The sequence below is a fragment of the Ixodes scapularis genome, unplaced genomic scaffold (assembly GCF_016920785.2).
Source record: "Ixodes scapularis isolate PalLabHiFi unplaced genomic scaffold, ASM1692078v2 PGA_scaffold9__187_contigs__length_104089568, whole genome shotgun sequence".
Lineage (NCBI taxonomy): Eukaryota > Metazoa > Arthropoda > Arachnida > Ixodida > Ixodidae > Ixodes > Ixodes scapularis.
Genome location: NW_024609884.1, coordinates 61,386,245 through 61,411,855, shown reverse-complemented (window position 1 = coordinate 61,411,855; position 25,611 = coordinate 61,386,245). Strand labels below are relative to the sequence as shown.

At 49.1% G+C, this 25,611-nt stretch overlaps 1 pseudogene; it reads right to left on the bottom strand.

Moving 5' to 3' along the window:
* Positions 1–222: 222 nt before the first annotated feature.
* Positions 223–3,531, bottom strand: LOC115321510 (annotated as a pseudogene).
* Between the last annotated feature and the right edge of the window lie 22,080 nt (positions 3,532–25,611).

Sequence of the window (25,611 nt, the reverse complement as noted above, 5' to 3'; positions counted from 1 at the left end):
CCACCGTGCACAAGTTTTCGTAAAAATTTCATATCACGTGCAAATCCTCCTGTCGCGAAGAGACTGAAGGCTTGAGTCTGCCAAGGTAGAACTATAGCTATAAAAACGGTGACGACCAATATGTGTATCGTATATAATACGAATAAACTTCCTGTGAACCTTTTCGATTACATTGCTATAGGTTAGAGAAACAGAGTTACATTTTATAGATGCAAGCTCTAAACGCGGCCGGACAAGTGAACAAGAGAGCAAGCGCAGTGAGGCGCGCTTTGAATGTTTATTGTTAGCCGTGATACCGCGCCAAGACAACGCAATGCCTGATTGACTATGTGTAATACATGTTGGTGAAGATCTAGCTTGGAGTCCACTTGAACACCAACATCCCGTACAAGAGATACGCGCAGTATCAGCCCTCCAGAGAGGTTTTAGTTAAACATTTTTCTCTCGTGTTTGAACATTTTGCTCTCGCGTTTTCTGGTGATTGACACAACCGCAGTTTTCTTGAAATTAAATTGTAGTCTATTTGTTATGCACCGCTGCTCAATATAACAAACGTCGTTTTGTAGCAAAAGGCAATCCTGCACATTATCAACCCTGCTGACCACTTTCAAGTCATCGGCGTACAATAATGTTTTTTTAGCTCTGCACCTGCGACGGCAAGTTGTTAATGAACACTGAGAACAACAACGGCTCAAGGTTACAGCCTCGGGGCACACCTGATAAGGGTAAGAGTGGCCCAGACAAACAATCTGTAAAAATAACTTGATTCTAGCGGTTTTCCAAGTAGCTTGCAAAACATGAACAGTAAGTAAAGGAGAAGCCTTTTTTTTTTTTTTTTTGACGACGACGACAACGAAATGTTTGGAATGACGCTCTATTTTTTTTTTTTTTTTTTGCTCTCCGAGTTGAATATTATTTTGCTAAATATTAAAAGAGTAACACGAGTGTCTCCTATCCGCCCCCAAAGAAGATACCCCCGCGTATACACTCCAACAAGACGCTTGGGCCTGTCCCTTAGGGGGTCGATGCCATGATCTACCCTACTGGTCCTTCAATCGGCAGTGCCGATGATTTATCTCATTTACCCAACACCTCCGAGGAATCCGACAGCCTCTCCATGAGCGTCACTGACGACGACGCCGGCTTCACTAACAGCGAGTCCAAGAAGACAAAGAGACGAAAACTTCTCACAAAAAGTTCCACATCCAGTGAGAACACGATCATCACAACACCAAGTCCCTGTCTCAGTGTCGTGATCAAGCCAATCGATCCGACTAAAATAATCACAAATATAAACCCCACCACACTGGCAGAAGAACTGTACAGCATTGCACAGGATGGAATAATCCTAATTAAATTACTCTACAGACTCAACCTTGTGGCTCTCGACACGAGAAACACGGAATCCACAAAGGCTCTTCTCAAGGTGACAACTCACTGTCTAATGAAGGTTAGTGTATAAGAGCCTCATCAACGATCAGTAGCTGTCAAAGTTATTCGCGGGGTTTCCTTGGAAATCACGGATGCAGATCTCCAAGCACGGACGCACGCGACAGTCCCTGTCACTCACGTGAGAACGCTCGACAGTTCGCTTGTCATGAAGCTTGCATTTTTTAACCGGAACTGCTACAGACTACGTCTTGGTGGGACACACCAGGTTCAAGGTTTTTCCATGCGTGGAGAAACCACGACGATTCTCCAAGTACTGTCGATTCGACCATGTTGAAAGTGTATGTAACAAGAGAGAGCGCTACAGCCTCTGTGGTGGTAACCATCAGCGTGACGCGTGCGATGCAGAAGTACCACAGTGCCCCAACTGCAAGAAACAGCCCGAATCAACATCACACCAGTGCATCGTCTACAAAATAGAAAGAAAGATATCGACCTACCGAAGCGCGAACAACGCGTGGATTACACGCCAGCCAGATCCGTGGTGAAGCCGTCAAGCGTAAGAGGTCCAGGCTCAGAACGCGATCTATATCCGCGTCAAACTCAAAAACTTCAAGAAACGTCGAGAGATGTAACCAAACCCCTAACAAGCGATGCTGAATTTCCACTTCTACCCTAACAACCTACGGGTACAAGCTCATCCGGAAAGCTGCTTGAATCTTCGCGTGACAAACGCCAAGACGCCGGCGGTCAAGCGAGGAAAGACCAGTCAACTTCCAAGGCGACCGAGAACGAGTGTGAGCCTGCGTCAAGAAAAAAAAAAACTACGTGAATCGCCAAACTCACAGTCTCGAAAATGCGCTTTACACAATAACAACACTGATTCATGACTTCTTAGCCTCCCTCGATTCACCGGTGGCAGAAGCAATAGTCAGAGTCATTGGTATTGGTCTTTCACTCATCGGCTCCTGTTGCAGATAGAACAGGTGCGAGCAAAATCTTCCATCTTTCAATGGAATGCTCGAAGTCTCTGCAACCATCTGTTTAAATTTCGCCAGCTAATTTACAAGTATAAATTTCCTGTATTAGCAATATCGAAATCACATGTTCCTCGTACAATACACTTGTCTAAATACGAAATATTTCACTCGATCAGGGGAGTAAGGCCCAGTAGACTCTTACTTTCCATACGAAGAGAGCTCACATATGTGCAACAAAGTGTAAATTCCCATCCTACCAATGAGTACGTAATTGTAACTATCATATCACCAAAAACGACACAGTACTAACAGTAATCGCTGCATACATTAAACCAAGAGCCAACTCGATCGAGAAGGAACGTCTTGAGAACCTAATTAAAACAAAGCCGCCTGCCCATATGTTGACTGGCGATATTAACGACAATCATCCTTTATCGGGAGGGGTAAAAATGACATGGTGGGGATAAGCCATTGTAAACATCGCTCACAAATATAGGGTGGTTCAAGTCACCAGGCTCGATCTAAAATCGACCGTAAAAATCGATGCATGCACGTAGCCATCTAAACTTTTTGTCAAAGGTGCATTTCACAGGTCGGTTTTTTCTTGTAAAATTAGAGAGCGTAGTTCTCTTTTAGTAAAAAATAGGGCCAAGAAACTTGCCAGGGTCTACGGCGGGCGGTGACCGAGACGACCAAGTCCATTAGCGGGCTGTGTTTGGCGTTCGTATTGATAGATGGCGTCGGGAGCAGTGTCTGAAAGGGGACGCCTTTTTCGCAGGTCGATACGGGGCAGAGCGAAATAGCAGAGTAGTACCGGGTGATTCAAGGAGACGGCAGGCTCTTTAAATCGGCCGGAAAATTCGGTTTCCTAACCTATCGCGCTACGACTTTGCGCAGCGTTGCCCACAGATGGTGCTTTTTTTTTTTTTTTTTTTTGTAAAATTTGCAAAGAGCGAACTTACCTGAGGAAAAAGTAAAGAAAGAAAAAGCCTTAGCTCTTATTGAAACGCAGCGGGAGCCTGCAGGACAGGCTGTCCCGCAGGCTCCCGAAAAGACGCAGGCGAATAGGGGGGGGGGGGGGGGGGGGGGGGGGATCTGGATGTCGGCAGCGGAGGCAAGCTGGGCTGTCGACGGATCACGCCGCTTCACACACCTGACACATTTGTAGCTACTGTACCCAAACTGCATTAGGAAATTATGTTCGTCGGAGTGGATGCCCGAGCATTTGCGGTGGAACCGCGGCTCACGGAACACACATGGCAAAAATAGCTGTCTGCCATAATGTGCCGATAAATCGAAGGAAAGGAGGAGAAAAGAGCGGGGGGGGTCGTCAGAACGCCGGGCTCCGGTTGGAACGATTGCACGTGACAGGCGGTCGGCGGAGAAGTCACGAGCTGGCGCGTGACAGTGCGTGCTGAGCGAGGCATTAGCTGGGCAGGAACGACGGAGCCGGGCTTCCTGACCTTTCCCGTGGCGAACCCCGGAGCGGTCCACCAGCGAGGTTTGGAGACGGACCGGTGGAAACGGCAAGCCCTGGCCATACCGACCTGGGCTAGGACGATCCCGAAGTGGTTCCGCAGCGAGACTCGGGCTGTGATAGTCCTGGACAGCCAGCCTACGCAGCGCTGGCGTGGGAAGGACGATCCGCAGGCCTGGACACGGACTCCGGCTGCGAGCTCTGATCGACGGGCGACAACAAGGGTCGGCGGGCCCGGACTGCCGGCTCTCGACGACGGGCAACTGGAAGGTACAGTAAACCCATTCGCTGTCTACTCGTTGTGTTATGCCACTCCCTGGGTAACGAGCGAAACGCATACCGATCGGGCGGCGATTATTAGTAGAGCGACGTCCATAAGGAAGCCCTACGAAAATGTCAGATACAGGCCGGAATGAAAAATGCCGGTTCCGCCTGGAACCAAAATTGGAACACCAGTTTGTATCCAGCCTAGAACCGCGCAGTTTCAGGCGGGATACAAACTGGTGCCCCAATTTCAGAGCCAGGCGGTGCACCGCCGGGATTCCACTGCGCTCACCACTGGACTCTACAAAAGAACTTCGTACTATGCCCTTAGCCGTTACAACCGAGAGATTGTCGCGATTTCAGACCCAGGCGGACTGGGTCTGAAATCGCGACGATCACTCGCTTGTAGCGACTAAGGGCGTCGCGCAAAATACTTTTGTAGAGTCCAGTGGTGAGCGCAGCGGTAATTTCGGCGGCGCACACTGTCGTCCAGGCGTCGTCACCAAACACGGTGCACGGAACACACACACACAGCACGCACGAGCACACTATCTAGTGTTGAGTGCATCGGGAAGTTCCGGCGGGCAAGCGGTATCCGAGTTGTTCAAGTATTGTCACCAAGCACACCAGCGTTAAGCGCATCCAGATGCCAAGCCAAAGCGTAATGGGTCGGCAGCTTCATACTATATGAAGCTTCAAAGCCGAGGCAGCCGAGGTCAGTGGGTATCCATCCAGGGCAACGATGGGCGCGTCAGTATCCGTGCGCCCGCAGCGCGAACGTCGCCGCCGGGAGAGCTTCGGCCGAGTCCGACGAGAGCGAAGAGGAACCTAAACTCTCGGAACGGTGCCGCCGACTCCAACAGACAAAGTAAGGCGCGCGTCGTCACCAAACACGGTGCACAGAGCACAGACACAGCATGCACAAGCACAGTATCCAGTGCTGAGCGCATCGGGAAGTTCCGGCGGGCAAGCGGTATCCGAGTTGTCCAAGTATTGTCACCAAGCACACCAGTACCAAGCGCATCCAGATGCCGAGCCAAAGCGCAATGGGTCGGCAGCTTCATATTGTATGAAGCTTCAAGGCCGAGGCAGCCGAGGTCAGCGGGTATCCATCCAGGGAAACGATGGGCGCGTCAGTATCCGTGCGCCCGCAGCGCGAACGTCGCCACCGGGCGAGCGCCGAACCACAGTGCGACGAGAGCGGAGAAGAGCCTAAACTCTCGAAGCGCTGCCGCCGACTGCAAAGGAGTCCAGACAAAGCAAGGCGCGCACGCGGACCCCAAAAACGCCCGCTCTCAGCGCCTGCGTAGCGGATGCGCCTGTCCCTAACACGTGACCTGCGAGAGACCGCGGAAGTTTTGCGCCGACCTCCCTTCCCCCCTCCCCTCCTCCAGTCTCGCATGTGCGCGCCCGCTGGCTGGGAGCAGACTTTACTGGAGCAAGGGGAACGGATCGGATCCACCATCACCGTGCGATTCCAGTGCGAAGCGTCTCACTGGATCCGACTGGTAACACCCAGAATCGCGCGGATCGGAACTGTCCACAAGTGTAGAACCGCGCGGATCCGAACTGGAACCGCTTCGATCTGACATTTTCGTACGGGAGCCCACATCAAAACGGCGCATCCAACGTGGGGCCCGTTCGGTATGCCTCTGCTTCTAGTCGTCCCCAGGGAGTCCCACGGATTCGTTGAGCGGGTTGTTCACTAACGCTAACGATGCCCGTTGAGACAAAGTATGGTGGAATCTTGGCGACTTGCCTCACAGTAGAGCTCAGCATGTGTCTCCTCGAATCGAGTACCTGAAGGGCTCGAAGGACGATGTTGCGGACGCGCTTTCTCGGGTACCCCAGAATAGTGGTAGGCAGTAGGTGATGCAACCGGGGGAAGACAAGCAGCGCGGTTACGATGGAAGGGAGTCGTCAACGGAGGCAGAAGAGAGGCAGGGCATGTTCGCTGGAAGGCAGGATAACGACTGGCTGCAGGAGGGAAAACAGCCAGGACTCATTGCAGATTTAGGATTTAGGCTTGGGATGATGCGGTAGACAAGTAAGCGCTTGTCGAGGCCCGGGGTGCGGATGGGTTTTTGTCAGTGGGTGTCGGAAAGATTGCGGGAATAGTAGTTGACACCGGGATCACTGGCGGACGAGATTGTCAGCGGGTGTCGGAAAAATTGAGTGGATAGCAGTTGACACCGGGAACGCTGGCAGGCGAGTTAATGAGCACTATGATTTGTAATTGCTGGGCCAACACGGCTAGTTGCTTCGCGTCATTCCAACAATCGACAAAGAGCAGAGGAAAGGCTCTCCCATCCGGGGGGTCGTCCCTATATAAAACTGCAGAGCCGACTTAAAGGATGCTTTTGCGACTTCACTCTGGCCGGTCGTGGCAGTGACAGCAAGACTTTTAATAAGTTATGTCGTGTCACGACCTGGCCGGGGATGAGGCGGTAGACATTTGGGTGGCTTGTGGCTGTCCAGCTTGCCTTGAGGCGTGAACGGATCAAGCGGGCTTGCTCGCTGAGCTGCCGCCTCCCTCCGAGAACCGATGAGTCCGTAGAGCTCGTATGCACGGAGACGGAACGGGACGCTAACGCTTACATCGAGCAGCACATGCGTTGCGGAACGCGGGTATGGTGTGTGGCCATCCCGCCACAGGCTTTGCGTACCTTCGCTTACGCGAAAGGTGGACTAGGTTTCCACCATTGTTACCTGTTCTGAAGGAAACTCACGTTTTGAGCAACGCAGCTAGTGGTTTTGCCGCGTCGCTTGCTCCGAGGTGAGAAGGGCACCCGAGGTATAAAGACGCGAGCGTCGTGTCTTCTAGGCTTACTCGGCGAGATCCAAACGAGAAGGCTTGCCCGGTTCACATCGCTGACTTGAAAGGATACTACCGTCGTTGCGATGGGAAGACGTATACATGAGGTTGCGGTTACAAGAAATCCCCTGTTCCTGGCGACCCAGGAGCGAGCTCTAGAATGCGGACTCGCTGAGTTAGCCGCATGGTACACGAACCCGTCGGCAAACAATCTGGCGGTGGAGGCTATGGCCACTGCCACAATGTGCGGCAGAGTATTTGTTCGTTGCGTGTTGTTCTTGTAGTGAGGACATCTGGCAATAGATGGCACCACATGTGTCGTGCTGCGGGCTTACCGGAAGCGAAGCTTCTTCCGGTTGTGGATTGACGATTAAAGGCACTTTTTGACGAGCTGTCACACGGGGTAGTTGTTTTCCTTCTGCCTGGCGACCATGTGGTCGCACTCGGACGCCCACGGTCACAACATGGTGTCAGAAGTGGCCGGCCTCCCGGTCTGAAGCCCTCCTCGCTGCTGCTATGCTCACAGCTAGCCCTGCCTCTCGTCGTCTCTGCGTCGCACGCTGCTACGCTTTCCGTCTTCTCGTCACCGTCGCTGCGTTCCTCGTCATGTCGCAGGAGAGAACAACGGAAGCTGCCGCCGCCACCGCCCCCGTCGTCTCACTCCCGAGCTTGGTTCCACCGCCCAAATTCGACTTCGCAAACCCCGACAAGTGGCCGCAATGGTTTCTACAATTCGAAGACTTCAGCTTTGCGTCAGGCCTCTACCAAGCGTCGGACGAAGTTCAGGTGCGGACGTTACTGTACACTATGGGATCCGAAGAGGCGCGGCGTGTTCTTGAGACGTTAGGCCTCACCGCAGAGGAATGGCGGTCCTTCGCTGCGGTAACAGACAAGTTCAAGGCGCACTTCGTACATCCACCGAACGAAGTGTACGAGAGCGTGCTTTTTCACAGGCGGGTCCAGGAACGAGGGGAAACCGTCGACAGTTTTTACACTGCCCTTCGAGCACTCGTCCGCAAGTGCAACTATCCGTCCACAGAGGTCGAGGACAGGCTCGTTAGAGACCGCTTCGTCGTAGGACTTCTCGACTCGAGACTCTCTGACAAGCTCTGCCGCTGTCCGACCCTCACCATGGCCGAGGCCCGGCTACAAGCACGCATCCACGAAGACGCCGTCAAGGCGCGGGCGACCGTTTTCCGGGACGAGACAGCTGCCGTCGCACCGGAGCAGCTCAAGCTGGATGAAGCACGTGTGAAGAAAGGAAGGAAACCGGCCCCCAAGACGTCTCCCAAGCGAGACTCGGCGTCGTCGCCGAGAGAAGGCAGCAAGAACTGCAGATTCTGCGGCCGTCAAGCGCACCCCCGTAACGAGTGCCCGGCTAGACAAGCCAAGTGTCACTACTGTCGACGCCTGGGTCACTTCGAAGATGTCTGCGAGAAGCGGAAACGAAGTTTGAGCACTGTTCATCTACATGCCGTTTCGACCGCGGGCCGAGCGAAGTTTGTCAAGGTCGCCGTCAACGGGTACGACGTCGACTTCAAAGTGGACTCCGGAGCCGAAGTCACGGTGGTGCCAAGCACTTTTCCCGGAGCACCTCGCAGTCTCCAAGAGCCTGAAGGGCAACTCACTGGACCGGGCAATCACCCATTGACAGTTCTCGGTACCTTCCAAGCCACATTGACTTGGAAAGGCAAGTCGGTAGTCGAGCGGGTTTACGTCCTGCCGTCGCAAGACCCGCCTCTTTTGGGGTTTCCTGCCATCCAGAAGCTGGGTGTGGTGAAGTTCGTTGACGCCCTCTCCAGTCTCAACCAGCAGAGCCCTCTTCACAGCGACATCTTCGAAGGGTTGGGTGAGCTGAAGGACGAGTATGTGATTCGACTCCAGCCAGGAGCACAGCCGTTCTCCCTCAGCGTTCCTCGCCGCATTCCGATTCCCCTTCATAACATTGTCCGCGAAGAACTGGATAAGCTAGAAGCTGACGGTGTGATCCGCAAAGTCGACGATCCGACGGACTGGTGTTCTGGTATCGTTGTCGTCCCCAAGTCCTCTGGAGGTTACCGGATCTGTGTCGATCTCACACGCCTTAACCAGGTGGTCCAGCGGGAGCGTCACGTCCTCCCATCGGTGGAGCACATCCTGGGACGTCTGGGTCCTGCACGGATCTTTTCCAAGCTCGACGCTACAGCCAGTTTTCACCAGATCAAGCTATCTGCCGAAAGCCAGCTCCTCACGACCTTCATTACCCCGTTCGGCAGATACTGCTTCTGTCGCCTTCCTTTTGGAATTTGCTCCGCTCCGGAGTATTTCCAACGTCAAATGGGGAGGATCCTGGAGGGTCTTGACGGAGTCGTCCACATGATCGACGACATTTTGGTTTTCGGACGCACCCAAGAGGAACATGACCGGCGTCTTGCAACAGTATTGGGTCGCCTGAGCAGTGCCGGAGTGAAACTGAACAGGGCCAAGTGCGTCTTTTCAGCGTCCACTGTTAGGTTCTTGGGAGTCACAGTCAGTGCAGACGGTATCGGCCCCGATCCAGACAAGGTCCAGGCTCTGGTCAACTTGGAGGCCCCAGCGGACGTCAGTGGTGTCAGGAGACTTCTCGGCATGGCTAATCACATAGGCCGTTTTCTTCCTCACCTGTCCGACGTGACTACGCCGATTCGTGCTCTTCTCCAAAAGAACAGTGCCTGGTGTTGGGGGCCCAGTCAGCAGTCTGCCTTTGATCGTCTTAAGGGCATGTTGAGCTCCAAGGTCTGCATGGCCAAGTACGACCCTTCGTACCATACCACAGTGTCGGCTGATGCAAGTTCGTATGGACTTGGAGCCGTTCTGCTACAGGACCAACCTCCGGGAGAGCGTCGTGCCGTTGCCTACGCTTCGCGATCTCTTACACCGACAGAAACCCGGTATAGCCAGACGGAGAAAGAGGCTCTGGCCGTCACATGGGCCGTTGAAAGGTTCGACCAGTTCGTCCGTGGCATCAGGTTTGATGTCGAAACAGATCATCGACCCCTCGTCACTCTGTTGGGATCTGCGGAACTGGACACCATGCCTCCTCGCATTCAGCGCCTGAGGATGCGGCTTATGGCCTACCAGTACAACGTTCTCTATGTACCGGGGAAGCTCCTGGCGACAGCAGACACCCTTTCCCGAGCTCCTGTTCAGGCTGCAGACACCAAAGTAGACACCGTCGAGCTCTTCGTTGGGTCACTGCTCAAGGACATCGAAAGTCTTGCATCCACTCGCCTCGATCGCCTTCGCCAGCACCAAGCAGAGGATGGAGTCTGTGCCGGCCTACTTAGATTCTGCAAGGATGGGTGGCCCAAGAAGGTGTCCAACGTTCCAGTTCATCTTAGGGCTTTCTGGAAGGAGCGAGGCAACATCACAGCCTTCGAGGGCCTGTTGCTGAAGGACTGTCGCATCTTGGTTCCTCAGACTCTTCAGAAGGAGATGCTAACATTACTCCACGAGGGCCACCAAGGCGTGGGAAGATGCAAGGCAAGGGCTCGCGACTCAGTGTGGTGGCCAACCTTGAACAGCGAGCTGGAGCAACTGGTGGGGACGTGCGAGCGTTGTGCCCAAACAAGAATTCAGCGCTGCGAGCCGCTTCTCGGGACTCCTACACCCGATCGCCCCTGGCAACGTATCGGGGTTGACCTCTTTGAGCTGCAAGGACGCAACTACGTGGTCATGGTTGACTACTATTCCCGTTTCCCCGAGGTGGTCAGTCTTGCGACCACAACATCAAGCTCCGTCATCGCGGCTATGAAGAGTTCCTTTGCCCGCTTTGGGATTCCGGAGACTGTGGTCTCTGATAACGGTCCGCAGTTTTCGTCAACGGAATTCGCCTCTTTCGCAGCCTTGTATGGGTTCGCCCACCGTACGAGCAGTCCGAGGTACCCGCAAGCGAATGGCGAGGCAGAGCGCATGGTTCGAACACTGAAGGAGCTCTTCGTGAAGGCAGAGGATCCGCACATGGCGTTACTGGTGTACCGGGACACACCCGGAGTGACCGGCTACAGCCCTTCGGAGCTGCTCATGGGTCGTCGCCTCCGGACCAGGCTGCCAGGGTTACCTGCATCGCTGATGCCGAAGTGGCCGTCGCCAAAGCTCGTCAAGAGCAGGGACCAGAGCGTGAAGAGCCATCAACGCAAGGACTTCAACAGGCGTCACGCCGCCCAGTCACTGCGCCCTCTGGAAGCAGGGGAAGAGGTGTGGGTACAAGATATACCATGTGCTGCTAGGGTGTTGAGCCCGGCCAAGCGGCCACGCTCCTACGTGGTCGAGACGCCAAGGGGTGTTGTCCAGCGCAACCGTCGCCACTTGGTGCCGTTTACGCCCAGTACTCCCAGCCAGCCAAGCGACTTAGTTTGTACCCAGCCTGCAACTTCAGACGGGCCAGTTCCTGTTGCCGAAAGACCAACAGGCGATTCAGCGGTGGTGCCCAGTTCTACACGGCAGTCTCCCCCACCGGGTATACGCGTCACACGTTCGGGGCGGCAAGTCAAGCCTCCTCAAAGACTGAACTTGTGAAAGCACGAGGTAAAGCTCCCTCGAGCTGGAAGGGGAGATGTAGTGAGGACATCTGGCAATAGATGGCACCACATGTGTCGTGCTGCGGGCTTACCGGAAGCGAAGCTTCTTCCGGTTGTGGATTGACGATTAAAGGCACTTTTTGACGAGCTGTCACACGGGGTAGTTGTTTTCCTTCTGCCTGGCGACCATGTGGTCGCACTCGGACGCCCACGGTCACAACAGTTCTAACACTTTGTTCTGCGCAGAATGGCTTCTTTGAAAGACGGCCATAGACGGCGTAACCCAGGAAGCCCACCGGGAGGTTTTCCCAAGTGCTCAGAGTGGCTGACACATGTTCGGCCTGGCGAACAATTCAGGCGGGCAGTTCTAAGCCCGCTCCGACCTCTAAGCGGAACGTGGCAGGTCCGTCCGCGTCGGGGGAACCAGCTAAGAGCAGGCCCCCAGCTGCACCGCGGTGAGTGGGACAGCGAGCGACGGACAGGTCGGCATTGTCTGCCGACTTCGCTAAGACAGCCAGCTGATGCCGGCACCAAGAAAGACCAGCGCTGCGGGTCCCACCACCACCGACGCCGCTTTCGGACACTGCAACGTGGCCACTCCGGCAACAGCAACAGCGGCCGCCTCTTCGACACCCCACACGGCGCCGACCAGAGTGCCCACCTGCCCCCCAAGTCCGGGCCTTGAAGGGGGGGGGGGGGGGGGGGGAGTATGGGAGCCGAGGGCGAAAGACGAGGCAGAGGGCACGTGACAGGCGGTCGGCGGAGAAGTCACGAGCTGGCGCGAGACAGTGCGTGCTGAGCGAGGCTGGAGCAGGGCAGGAACGACGGAGCAGGGCTGCCTGGCCTGGCCCGTAGCGAACCCCGGAGCGGTCCATCAGCGAGGTTTGGAGACGGACCAGTGGAAACGGCGAGCCCTGGCCATACCGACCTGGACTACGACGATCTCGGGGTGGTTCCGCAGCGAGACCCGGGCTGTGATAGCCCTGAACAGCCAGCCTACGCAGCGCTGGCGTGGGAAGGACGATCCGCAGGCCTGGACACGGACTCCGACTGCGAGCTCTGATCGACGGGCGACAACAAGAGTCGGCGGGCCCGGACTGCCGGCTGTCGACGACGGGCAACCGGGAGGTACAGTAAACCCATTCGCTGTCTTCTCGTTGTGTTATGTCACTCCCTGGGTGACAAGTGAAACGCATACCGATCGGGCGGCGATTATTAGTAGAGCGACCTCCATAAAGAACCCCACACGCGTTACTCAACATCTGCTTTTTAAAAACCAGAGCAGCTGACGTGCTCTGGTTTTCCACGCGTAAAACCAGAGCACGTCAGCGATCACGGAGATGCAGTGACGGTTCTCCCTTAGCTATGCTGAACACGCCTGGTGAGGTGCATGGCGACTGAATCACCCGAGCCACTTTTCTTCACCTGCTTGAAGGAGCCGATGCTTGGGACGTCTTGTGTGCAGCACTGCTGCAATGGCGTCGACATTCGCCTTCCTTTTGAACAGCTTCCTTCCAGTTTCGATAGCCCTCTGTCAAAATGCACTTCCATTGTTACGCTTGTTACTAATAGAAAACATCTGACAGAAGAAACAAAAAGATGAGTTCAAAGACACACTGTACTCCAACCACAGAAAGCTGATGGACCAGCTGGACTTGAAGGTCCTTGACTTACCGCCATAGTTAGTTTCAGGAAAACTACCGGCACAGGCTGTACTGGCAAAGGCTGTTCGAGCTACGTTCGATGCTACTTCTGTCTTCACTTCAGAAGGTCAGACTTTGTGTTCTTCGGTCCGAAAGTTGACAATTGGTCCGACGTCATCGCCATAATGGAGTCTCACATTGATGTTCATCAGCGCTTGCACACGCCATCCACTCTGCGTCAAGCCAACGCTTGGTAGGTTCAGCATCAGAGGCGTTTTCTGAAACTTTCTGCTTCGTTGCTGTTTGTTGGAAGATGTCACTAATCGCGTGATTTGGATGTCATAGCACACCCGGGGAAATTCTTCGAGTACTCCTCGATGTTCTTGGCACCAAATGGTTGACCCCGCGGTGGAGCTCGGAGGGGGTCAGGCACCAGTACGGAACTGCAGAAGGAATCTCGGGAGCAAGGGTGTCTCGAAAGGAAAGTACTGTTGTGCTCGATTAGTACCAGACAGCACGAGCCATTTCACAAAATTGCTTTTTTCATGCAGTCCACGTTTTTTTTTTAGTTTTTCTTTTTGTTTTGTTTTTTAGGTTTGCGGATTTAGGGAGAGCACATAAAAGAACGGACAGTTTGCTTGAAAGTTATCCACTGCATAGTTGAAATTAGAGCCAGGGATATTTTGCGGTTCCAACTTTTGTGAAGTTGAAGAGAGAGTTTGTGAATACGGCAATTGTACTTTCCAGTTTTAGCATTTTCTCATTGTGCGCACAAAACTAGGCCCTCATTTCAGCTATGTGTTCATTTGAATCTTGATGGTCTGTTGGTTGGCTCAAAGACTCAAAACACAGGCTAGTTAGTGGGGTCTCATTCTATTTTTAGAACTCAAGACTAGTGAAGAGGATGCTGGGGGAAGTCAACACCACATCAACACGGTCCCAGAAATGAAGAACTACAGTTCGTGTGACTTCAACTTCTTTGTTCTTTACTTGCCCGGTCTCGATATGTAGTAGGCAACACGTCCTGGGTCAATATGGAAGTTCAACAAAGTCACCTTTCTACAATAGTTTTTACACCTCCAGAATTCAAGCACTAAGAAATCATCACATTGTATTTTACACCAAAGGCTTGTGTGTTTTCCTGTATGTTTCAGTTTTTTTTTTTTTTTGTTTTTTTTAATGTCCATCAGCAGAAACATTCCTTTTCGGTGGTAAATCACATCACACGAAAAAGAAATTCAAACATTCTAACAATATACCATAGATAACACTAGTGAGAAAAGTGAAAATCCTCATATTGAAATTTCCGCTCCCAATTTTTTTTCTTCAAAATTATAAACATGTCAATTGCAGATTATAAAAACAACATTAAATAAGTCTTCCATTCGGGTGAGAGGCGAGAGTTTGGGGCGTTTCCCAGCATATAACAGTTTCATTGAAAAGAATAAGAAGGCACAAAAAAACTCATGGTGGATACCAGACTAGGGCATAGCCTCTTGCCGTTTAAAGTTTGTGCAAAAATAACAAATCATAAAGGTCTCTTCTTTTCAAAAGTGCGTCCATATCTAGTTTTCCTTAGCAGCCAGTCATATTAAACAAGTAACCGTCTCTGAAAACTTTAATATGATTATTTTTTATCAGTGAATTCCAAGCAGTAGATGCCAGTTCAAATCTTGAGAGTTCAAAGCAATTATACATAAAAATCGCAAGTGACATTGTTTTAAACCCCTCCGCAATTCTAGAAACCATGACTTCCATCTCGCAGCATAAACCCCCCCCCCCCCCCTAAAACGCCAAAAGTTATCTTTATTTCGGACATACTGAGCATGTAAGGACACACTATATGTTTTAGACTAAATGTAATGACGGTAGTCTTTCTTGGATTTAACTTAAGCCCATTATTTCAGCACTTCTTATCCACTGCGTCAAATACCTCTCTGCATTTCCATGCAGTTGCAATACGCATACTGTATAACTGCATGCTTTTTATGAAAATCTTTAGATCGTCAATGTAAAGCCCCGTTCACACAAGGGCTCTTGCTTGCGTTTTCTTACGTTACATTGTGAATCCTCGAGACATCCATGCTTCGTATGTAGAGTGCAAAGCTACTTTTTTCAATTGGTTGCCGCACTTCCACACGAAGCATGGATGTCCCGGTCACTCTCGCCGTAAGCAGACGTAAGCTCTTGCAACATAACGTAATGTAAAAAACAGGGCTGTGTGAACCAGCCTTTACAACTGAGAAAACCCTTCTGCTAAGATTAGATTCCTGAGGGACCCCAGAAGTTGTAGTATGGGGCCGACAAGCTCCCCGAATGCGGATTAACAGGTTGAGCACTCTGATAACTAACTTCTGAGCCATAACTGATGTACCCCCCAGTGACACCATATTCAGACATCTTAACTAAAATCAATTCATGGTTGACTTTATCAAATGCTTGTGTCATTTCTAAATACACTACATCAATCTACCCAGAATGTTTTCATGACTGGAGAACAAAACTGCATGAACTGAAAATTGCATTAAGTTTTGCATGAACTCCACGGATGTAGCGCCGAATTACTTTTGTGATCAAAGAAGCGATAGAGGCGCGTGCAAAGAGTTATCTAAAAAAACCTGAGTATATTTTATAGTAATACAACAGGCCTATAATTGTTGTTATTAGTCGAGTCTCATGATTCGAAAACTGGTAAATAACTGCAGATTTCCACACAATAGAAAATACACTGGAATTCACCGAGAAATCAAAAATATGTTTAAAGACCTCAGCAAATATACAGGAACAATCCTTCAAAATAAAACTATCAAAACCAAGAGATAGCTTTGGCTCGAGTTTCTTCACCGCCTCAATAATTCCAAAAATGTCGATGTCAAATGCTGCCATTCAGTCGCCTCCATTCCAGTGTAAAAAAGTGTTTCAATATTCAGTTTTTTTTTTTTTTTTTTAAGAAGTAAAAAGAAAGTTAGAAAACTTTCGAGGCGTGCATCTTCAGGAGAGTGGAAAACATAACCCATTCTTTAAAGTGTCAACGGAATGCATTAGAGCACTCAGTAGGTTTGCCTTGAGCTTGTTTTGAATGCTTTGAGAATATATTGAAAAAGGGGGATTCGAGTGTTTTTTAAAGGGTCCATGCAACTATCTTCATACCTTCGCGAAATGGTGCACAGTATAAAAGGTACCTACATTTATATTGTAGGGCTCGGCGTTGATTAAAAGTTTTAATACATTTAATCGCCACCCTTTAATCAATTAATCGAGTAATCGATTTCGTTCCTTCCCATGCATATTTACTTTAAAAAGTAAAATTTATCTTCTTTTTCTTTGCCTTTGATGAATATGTGACAAACGGAGCAAAATTTCATATTTTGAATCATCCTTGAAGTGTAGTTAAGAACAGTCAAAAGACACTCACACCAAAAAGCAGGAGCAAAGAGGTTTTTGATATTCTTCGGCAATAGCGAAGTGCCTGGTCTGTTCATCACTGTCTCTGCTGCACTAAACGGACACTCGCGCGGCGTTGAAGTGGCTCGGGCACGTATAACCTTCTCCAGTTGTTGGGAGTTACAAATCGCGCCACTACACTTTACTTCAGATCAAAATTTCACCTAAAGTTTACCTTCATACAGGTGCACTCACCTAGGCCTGCGTGATGACAGCGTTGAATATGTACTTTTTTTTAGTCAAAATGTAACCGATTAATCGGTTAAATAAATTAATCACCGTAAAAGCATTAATCGATTCATCGGTAGGTTAATTGACTAAGTGCCCAGCCCTATTTATAAACATGCAAAAAAACGTCACCTCCGGCATAAATTGGTTATTTTCGATATTAAAGTATTTCTGTCTCGCATTTTTCTGTCCCCTCAACTTAGCTTTCTCTGCGTAAGAACGAACACTTACAAAAGTTCGCGATACACTGATAAAGCTTTCTTCGATCGAGGTAAATTCACGCTTCAGTATAATAAAGAGCAAAATAACTTTAGGTATTCCAAGAACATTATCAAGAGGAGGAAGTGAGTAATTTATGCCATGATGGATATAAATGTAAAATTCAGGTGAACATCTAGGATTACATTCCAGGGGGTATAAAAACTCTACAGAAGTACACTACATAAGAAACTAATAGAAAACGTCTTAGTAGAAGCGATGCAGACGTAGCACCTGTGTCCTACGTTTATTTCAGGCTCGGTGTTCGTTTCTCATACACTCTACTCAAGACTGTATTTAAGATACGCAGTTCTACATTTTACTATCTTCAAGATATATTTGAAAGAAGGTATCTGGTATTCCCCCTCAATTAAATATCTCGCTATCGTTTTCAACCCAGGTAGGAATATTTTGCCTTACGTGTTCATTGTGGGGCGTAAAGATCCTCAAACACCCGACAAAACTGATAGGATAAAACTTGCTTGTGGCAGCCAAATAAAACAAAAATAGTCGACCCATGTGACAACAGCCCGTGGACAGAGAAAAATATAGTACGATGTCATCTGTTCATGAGGGGCGACGTTCCCACAGTGGTAGAAAAATTGCGCTACACGAGCAAAATGCGCGCTCGAAATGCCTACAAAAGGGCAGAGTTCAGCACTTCCAAAGCCTGTCTCGACGGGCCTCTGGAACTCTCTATGTCCTCGTGCGCACTTTAGGTTGCGAGTTTAAACGCGATGACCACTTAGCCGTTATATATATATATATATTAAAAAAATACAACCATATAGATATATATATATATATATATATATATATATATATATATATATATATATATATATATATATATATATATATATATATTAAACCGAGAGATCGGGTTGGTGCTAAGGTGCTTGAGCCCTGTTTGACGACCGAGTCCCGAAAACGCTGCTAGTTCTTCCTGGGAAATGAGAAAACGAAAGTGTCGTTAGCACTCAGAAATTGGAGGACGCTGGTTCCTTAGTTTGCGATCGTGAAGGCGACGGGTAGCTGGCCCTGCCATTAAAAAACTATTGCCCCTTGCTGCTGGTGTCGTAGAGCGCGATAAAAACCGTCCAACGGAGTGGACTCCTATGAATTCCGTTAGACATCCGTACCCATTTCCCAGTCTTGACAGCAATGAATAGATGAGACTCTTTCTTTTATTTTACTACTTTTTAGTATAGTTTTGTTCCCAGCGAAAGCGCGAAAGCTCTGTTCCTCAATTTATGTCATATTCATTTCTGTTTTTGTGCCGGTGCGCGTGAGATTGTGGCAGTGTACTAATTGTTGTTGTTGTTTGTCTGTTTGTTTGTTTGTTTGGTGGTGGTGGTTGTAGTTGTGGTGGTTGTGGTTGTGGTGGTGGTGGTGGTGGTTGGTGATGGTTGTTGTTGGTGGTTGTTGTTGGTTGTTGGCTGTTAGTTATTTGTTGGTTGTTGTTGTTGGTCTTGTTGTTGTTGTGTATATTCTGTCTCGACCTAGTAGCGAGCACTTAATGTCTACCTGGTAATTTTCGTTAGTTGTAGTTTAATGCGACTTTCGCCTGGGCCTTGCTTGTTAACCGTTCTAATTTATATTTGTTTCTTTTTTTTTGCTTAGAGCGCAAATGGTGTTTATTTTCGTTACTTTCTCTCCTACTTTTCTCCTAAAAATATAAGTGCTCTAGTATATTCACAATTAATTGAATATTTATACTTCACCAGTAATTCAAAGTAATTCAATCACTTTTTATCAGTATACTCCACTCAGTACAACTTTAAATACATAGTAACTTGAATGGTGCTCTAAACACTCTATGGAGTAGGTACGAGAGGCTTACAATAATGGTTTGCACTTTATAATTTTGCTGCAGCTACCGGCTACTTAGAGGGCGGTAGATATATCCACATTGTCCAAATATTCACTTTAGAACTGAAAGCGCTCGCGCCATTCGCGGGGCAGCCTTTCTATGCCCTGTCGGAACCACATATCGGAAGTGCGTCACACCCCTGCCTAGACACTTCTTCCAGAGCATGAAAGACCGCGAAACAGTGCGTCTTCGCAAGTTTCTTGTATTTTTAATCCGAAAGCATTAACTGTCCCATAGAGTGAAGCCGGCGTTGTCTGTAGCAGCGAAAAACGGCACCTAAAGTCCCTTTGGCTAAAAGCACAGCAACGCAGATGCTTCGTCACGGAAGCCGGAGGGAGGGGCTCTCAAGGTCAAAGCGGACGCGCCTTAGAAATAAAATACAAAGAAAATCACAGCAGCGCAAACGCATCGCCACGGAAGCCATGGAGCCGGCGGGGGTGCCGCGCCTGCGCAGTGGGTGAGGGTGATGTCACCGCCAGAGCGCCGTGTGAAAAAGGAAGACGTGAAGCGCTGCTTGTAGGAATGTGTATTCATACACGTAAGCAGTCTTAAGTGTATAACAGGCCATAATCACTGGGTTCCATGGTGGGCGGTGCACATCTACGACCAAACATTCGACGGCCGGATCCAACCAAGCGCCAGTCAATCACGGCCTCACGTGCGTTCACGTGAAGCTGTGATTGGCTGGCGCCTGGTTGGATTTGCCCAACTTTCCGACTCGTCGTATGAGTCGTCGGACGTTTGGTCGTACATGGGTATATGGCCCGACCTGAACTCTGATAATCGGTTCGGGGTCATAAAAAAAGACGTTTGCTACAGGACGCCATTTCACGGCCACTGTAGAGCTGGATACATTTGTCCATAAAACTCCTGGCGTGAGTGTGACGAACTACCAAAAAGTGGTTCCGACAAGGCATGGAAAGGTTGCCACACCCATGGCGCGAGCGCATTCGGCTCCAGAGGGAATTTGTCGAGAAGGTGCAAACATATCTACAACAACGACAAAGCATTAATCAACATGATATGCTCCTTGTATTCAGGATCTTATTTTGAATACTCTTGCCGAGTGTCTCGCGAAACATTTACTAGAATAGTGGCAAGAAACATACTGCTTGAAGACGAACTTCCATGGCTTGGTTGACAATTTGGTCAAAATGTAACTTTGCTGGGGCCGAACTCGTGTCTCCAGCAGACTCGTGGGAAGAATGGCCTTGGTGGCCTTGGCATAGCCGCCAAGGCCTCTAATACCAAAGGTGCAGCTCTCCACCGACAGAGAAAATGAAGTCCCCAAAATCACTATGTCAGCGCTCAGATAGGAGGTGCACCCCCATTGAAAACGTCCAATAACGACGTGCATATTGGAGTGATCCTTTTCCAAAAAAAATATTTATTCCAATTGTTGTAATGCAACAAAAGTTGATTGGCAAACGATAAATCCAACGTACCGCGATACAATTCGATGTTGCAACACAACATCGCAATACAATAAGAAACTATCGGGGTTGGGACACAACATCGAATACGATATCAATACGAAGTTACCGATGGTGGGATACAACATCAAACACGTCATACAATACGAAGTTATCGGTGTTGGACACAACATCGAACACGATATACAATACGAGGTTACCGGGGTGGGACGCAAATCGAACGGGCTAGGCGACCAATGTCGGTTCGCGCGATAATATAATGAGGGTGAATAGGTTTGACAGGTCACGTGCATGTAGTTGCTTCTTATAGCCAATTCACACGACGGACCGAATCGTGATTTTCGTCCGCGGACCGCGTACCACGTCACAGTTCGCCGTGCTCTTTGCTCGTGGCTCCAAGCGAAAACAACGCGCATTCAATCGCTTCGAAAGGTACTACGTATACACGCCTTTATTACTAGCAGCGTTGAGTGGTTTGGTATACACGCATCAAAGTAAACACCGAAGGACAGAAGGCAGACAAGAAGTTCTGAAATCGCAGTTTATATGAACGCACGTGTCCCCTGTGGAAAGCCTCTAGCTGTGCTCTGTTGCAGGCGTCATTTCGACTGCGACTGCGTGTACTCCAACGTAACGTCAGTCAGTGTTCATACTCGGCTAGCTTCGCTATCTTGTTATCTCATGCGCGAAATGAGGTTGACATAAAAACCAGGCGACCGCATCTCTTACGGATATTCAGCCTTCAACCCCCTGGTTTCCGGCGTGCTTGCCGCCGCAACCGTTCGACGCATTGGATGCGCGGACTCGTTCGAAGAGTCGTTGTTTGAAGCTCACGAGTCGCCGAAGTGTTACCGGAGCTTCTCTTTGCAAAAGTACGAGCTCAGAGTCGAGCGCCGATCTGGCGCTTGACTCTGAGCTCGTACTTTTTTCCTCCGGGTAGGCCATGAATGTCAACCACTGATATGTGGTGCCGACTGGCGCCGAACGAAGTTGAGAAACGCTAGCGAGTGAGTCAGATTTTCGCGACGCCGCCCAACTGCCCTGCTATCGACTGCGTAGAGCGAATGGTGTGAAGAAAACGGCACGCGTTTTTTTATCTTCCCGTCGGCCATGTTACACGCAAATTGAATCGCGGCTGTACGTCGGTTGACCCCCGATTACTGTGCCTAGATTGTAGGTTGTCTCATCACAACGGAGCCTCTTTGGTGTGATCTTATTCTGGTGATCGTTACATCTCGCTTTTTCATCTTGGCTGCACACTTCTAGACGGCCTTCTACACATTGCACTCCTTGTCGACATGTCGCTGGAGCTTGAGACAATGTTGGAAATCACTGTTTGCTCACTCCTTGGTGGACATATTTCATGTTCAACATCAGGTATTCGAAGGAGGCACCATGAACCCTGGAGTTTGTTCAGAGGTACCTCAACATACTATATCAGAGTGCCGTTTTACGTGCTGTAGTTTCATACAAAACCAAATTGCACTTCATTTGTAATATGCCATATAACTGTTCGCTAAAATTAAAGTTTTAATGAAAAATTGGCCACGAGAGGTGACTCGGCCAACGTGGCCGAAACATTGCTTGCATTATTTCCTCTGGGTCGTTTTGGATGTTGAAAAATTTTCTCATGAATAAGAGTTATGCACATATGTTTCTTCTACTTGTTGTACAGGCACTTCCGTTAGATAAACCCCAGCAAAGGCAGCAAGACAGTCGTATGGGGTCACACCAAGGATAACGGCCTTCCTGCTCGAGTCCCGAGTGTTGTCAACAAACTTTACTGAACATAATGGTACATATTCCTTTTCATTAAATTTTCCCCCAAAAATGTTTTTTTTTTGTGTGTGTGTGTGTGTGTGAAAAGGATAGTACAATGTTGAAACACCCGAACTTTCCTAAATGGTCCCTGTACCAGACAATAGGGTGTCTTAGGGAACTGAATTCAAGGGCCGTGGAGCTCTGAGTGCAAACCCACCTGGAGCCTTTTTGTTTTTGCCTTTTTTAGTATATATATTTACTTCTTCAAGTTTTAACATATAGGCGTGTAATTTACACACTAATTCACATTCAGAAGCGCTTTTATTCACACTCCGAGGCTCCCTAGTGCTTGCAATAGCTTTTCGGTGAGCTATTGCAAGCTCTGCAAAGGAAGGGGCATCTTCCCACCCTTTGCAGGCTGTAAAGCTGTGGATTGCACAGCTCTAGCAGGTCGCACCTCGCTGACTGGCTTCATCACAAAGCATAGGTGCTGCATGAATTGCGCTACACCGTAAGGTGTAGCGCAATTCACCTGAGATTATTCGCCACTCGGCTATGGTATGGTAGCATGGTCAAGGTATGAAGCAGGGGTACAACTTGGAAATGCTGATCTTCATCACATTTGAAATGCATTTTTATTACTTTTGCGTCAAGTTGTCAGCATTTTAAGGGTGAGAAAGCAAGTAGCAGCAGCAAGAAAAAAAATTGAAAACCGCCCTCACCGAGAACCTGTTACGAGCACTAGGGAGCCACAGAGTACAATTAAAACGCTTCTAAAAATGAATTAGCGGATAAATTATGTGATTGTGCCTCAAAAATAGAAAGAAAAACAAGTTAAATATAAAATAGTAAGGGTGCAGGCGAGCTGGTGAATGTTAACTATGTTGAATAAACCTCAGACTGGGGCAGAAATGAACATAAAAGTGAAAGGAACAGAAAGGGACAGGACGACGTCGTTCTTCTCCCTTTCTGTTTCTTCCACTTTTATGTTCATTTCTGCCCCAGTCTCAGGTTTATTCAACAAAGTTAAAAATAATAAATAAGGTTAAACATATACACCAGGAGGACAAACCAGAAGGACTTAAACCAGGATAAACATATACACCAGGAGGACTTAAACCAGGAGGACTTAAACAAGACCCCGTCGACAAGGACAAGGCCAGAGGGCAGGCTGAGTGTTGTCCCTTGTCCACCGAGGAAGCGTGCTCTTTTCGTCTCAAGACTGTCCCCCACAACAACGACATCTGACGTCTGTGAGGTCATCGAGGAGACCCTGAAGGGCAAGTCAGTTCAGAGCATCAAACTCCCCTCCAAGTGTGACAGCTACAAATCTTTCCATGCCTCCGTGGCCTCTGACTGCTTTGACTTAATTAACGATTCGAAGGTCTGGCCATCTGGGCCCTCTTTTGGCCCTTTTTGGAGCACTGAAAACTAGACCGGACGACACTTCGATTCTATGGAGCAATGAAGGTGTTTGAACATGTCAAACCTCTCCCACGAAAGAGCGACAATGTACTACCAAAATGTTCGTAGTCTTCGAAGTAAATCAGAAATATTTCAGCTAACGTGAATGCAAATAGCTGACATTTATTGTCTTACAGAAACGTGGCGCACACAGGAATTCCATCTTCTGAGTATTTTAGTGAAAACTATGACGTCTATCGCCATGACGGGACCCTGCTAAATCCGGCAAACATTTTGGAAGCGGGGTGCTAACCGTTATAAATATCGATGTTCCTTTCCCCCAAAACTACCTTGAAGATTATAAAGAATGCGTGTGGGTTGAGGAGCCGATGAAGGATCGAACCAATTCGCTAATTGAAAACTACTACTTTCCACCAGGATTAAGCGTTTCGCAGTTCCAACACTATTTTAGTATGCTTGAGGCAAAACGTGATCCCTGCCGTTATCGCGTTCTTCTTTTAGGAGACTTTAATCTTCCTGGTGTTCACTGGAGCTCCCACAGTGTTGATAACACGAGCCACGATACGGCAAAAAAGGCCCGTGTCTTATTTGAGTTAAAAAAAAAACTGCGGGAAATGTGTTGGATCTATGTATCGTTAACGACTGTGACGTTGTAGTTTCGAAAGTTGACGCTTCAGTGGTTCCAGCAGATGTCTGGCACGATCCGTTTGTAGCAACCGTAAAATTGCCGTTTCAGCTTAAGCCCGCATACAACCGTGTGTCTTTCGACTTTAAACAGGGAAATTACCTGGGTCTTTACTATCATTTCACGGACATAGACTCGTCTCCGGTGATAACCGACACTCACTTAAATTCAGCCTGTAACGCTTTCACTGACCTTGCAACAGATGGTATTCAGCGTTTTATTCCACTTAAGACGAGTAGACAGAACTTTCCATGGTGGTTTTCATCTGACCTGAAGCGTAAAATGAAAGAAAAGAAATCACCGCATCTCCACATGGTGAATGATGTTGATTGGGGCGAAGCTCTGGTGGTGCTGATGATACTGATTTTGTTCATAGGTAGCGCTGATGGTGCTGATTTTTTTATTGCTCATTTTTAAGTTTAACACGATTATATACGCATTCGACCGCAGCGCCCTCTCCTGTACAGACGTTGAACGGCTACATGCAACGTTTCATCCATGACATCCCCAGCTCTTGAGTTACTACCACATCTCGGAGCCCCCTACTCGTCCCGCAGTCGTGGCCACATCCATTGGGGTCTCCCCGCACAGGTTCGAATCCTGTCGACTGCGCGAACATTTCTTTTTCTTGTTGTAAGAAGACAGATGGGATGGCGATCGATATGAGCACGGACGCCGGACGGACAAGGCTAGACCCTAAGGAGCTTAGCCCCTAAAGTCACGGTTTCATCGTCAATATAAACGTGGCCACGGTGACGCTTGCTACGCGAAATTTAGTAGGGCAAGGGCCGAAGTAAAGTTTATTCATCAGAGGGATAGAGAAAACTTCAGGAATAACGCAGAGAACGAACTGCTGAAAAATCCAAACAAATACAAAAATAATGTACTGGGCACAGAAGCCAGGTCCGTTACGTTGTCAAATGATTCCGGTTTTCATTCTGACCCCGGTGTTGTCGGCAAAATGTTTTCGTCATACTTCTGAAGTGTATTTTTGTGTGATATGCAATCTGAGAGCTCAGAGCCACGAGCGCTTAATCATGTTGTTGTCGCGAAAACTGGTAGTGTACTCGCCCCATTTATCATCAATCACTCTGCAGTGTACGAATGTATTAGACGTTTGAAACCTAAACTTTAATCGTGTTCCGATAGCGTATCAGCGTTTATTGTTAAAAGTTGCTCTGATGAGTTTGTGCAGGTCTTGACCTACCTTTTTAACTTGTCTATAGCCAACCGGCAACGGCCAGGCGGCGCCAGTGGGGTGAGGGTGCACGGTTATACCGTGTCTCGCTGTAACTTGACAAAGGGTGAACGATAAGCCCCACATTGCGTGCCGAAGGCTTCGAAATGCGCGACGTATACGAGCGCAACGCACACATATTGGAGCATGACGCAGCGAAA